The sequence below is a fragment of the Nerophis lumbriciformis genome, unplaced genomic scaffold, assembly GCF_033978685.3.
Source record: "Nerophis lumbriciformis unplaced genomic scaffold, RoL_Nlum_v2.1 HiC_scaffold_41, whole genome shotgun sequence".
Lineage (NCBI taxonomy): Eukaryota > Metazoa > Chordata > Actinopteri > Syngnathiformes > Syngnathidae > Nerophis > Nerophis lumbriciformis.
Window position 1 is genome coordinate 415001 of NW_027316583.1, and position 1394 is coordinate 416394.

Genomic DNA, 1394 nt, shown 5'->3' on the forward strand with positions numbered 1-1394 from the left:
TTAGAAAAAAACCCAGATTTTTTATTTTCTCGTTTTTTTTCTAAGTACAACAACGAGAGAAGGTAAAAACAGGTGCTTTTTAGCCTCTCTCGTTAAGGTACTTGGAAAAAATCCGAGACATGTTTGGTCTTCCCCACTGACAGTGCGCCTTTGCTGGGTAAGTTGTGGACGTGCCAGGCACCCCCGGGACACCGGTGGAACGCGGCCGGACTCGTGGTACTCCAACCCGGGCATAATTTTGGATATTTTCCGGTCCTTTTTTTCCCCACTTTCCCAACTTTTCTTCTGAATCACAGTGCGCCTTTGCTGGGTAAGTTGTGGACATGGCAGGCACCCCCGGGACACCGGTGGAACGCGGCCGGACTCGTGGTACTCCAACCCGGGCATAATTTTGGATCAAATTCGGGACTTTTGCCCACTTTCCCAACTTTTCTTCCCAATCACAGTGCGCCTTTGCTGGGTAAGTTGTGGACATGGCAGGCACCCCCGGGACACCGGTGGAACGCGGCCGGACTCGTGGTACTCCAACCCGGGCATAATTTTGGATCAAATTCGGGACTTTTGCCCACTTTCCCAACTTTTCTTCCCAATCACAGTGCGCCTTTGCTGGGTAAGTTGTGGACATGCCAGGCACCCCCGGGACACCGGTGGAACGCGGCCGGACTCGTGGTACTCCAACCCGGGCATAATTTTGGATCAAATTCGGGACTTTTGCCCACTTTCCCAACTTTTCTTCCCAATCACAGTGCGCCTTTGCTGGGTAAGTTGTGGACATGCCAGGCACCCCCGGGACACCGGTGGAACGCGGCCGGACTCGTGGTACTCCAACCCGGGCATAATTTTGGATCAAATTCGGGACTTTTGCCCACTTTCCCAACTTTTCTTCCCAATCACAGTGCGCCTTTGCTGGGTGCGTTGTGGACATTGTAGGCACCCCGGAACCCTGGTGGAACGCGGCGGGACTTGTGGGACTCGAACCTGGGTGTGATTTTGGACCAAATTCGGGACTTTTGCCCACTTTCCCAACTTTTCTTCCCAATCACAGTGCGCCTTTGCTGGGTGCGTTGTGGACATTGTAGGCACCCCGGAACCCTGGTGGAACGCGGCGGGACTTGTGGGACTCGAACCTGGGTGTGATTTTGGACCAAATTCGGGACTTTTGCCCACTTTCCCAACTTTTCTTCCCAATCACAGTGCGCCTTTGCTGGGTGCGTTGTGGACATTGTAGGCGCCCCGGAACCCTGGTGGAACGCGGCGGGACTTGTGGGACTCGAACCTGGGTGTGATTTTGGACCAAATTCGGGACTTTTGCCCACTTTCCCAACTTTTCTTCCCAATCACAGTGCGCCTTTGCTGGGTAAGTTGTGGACATGCCAGGCACCCCCGGGACACCG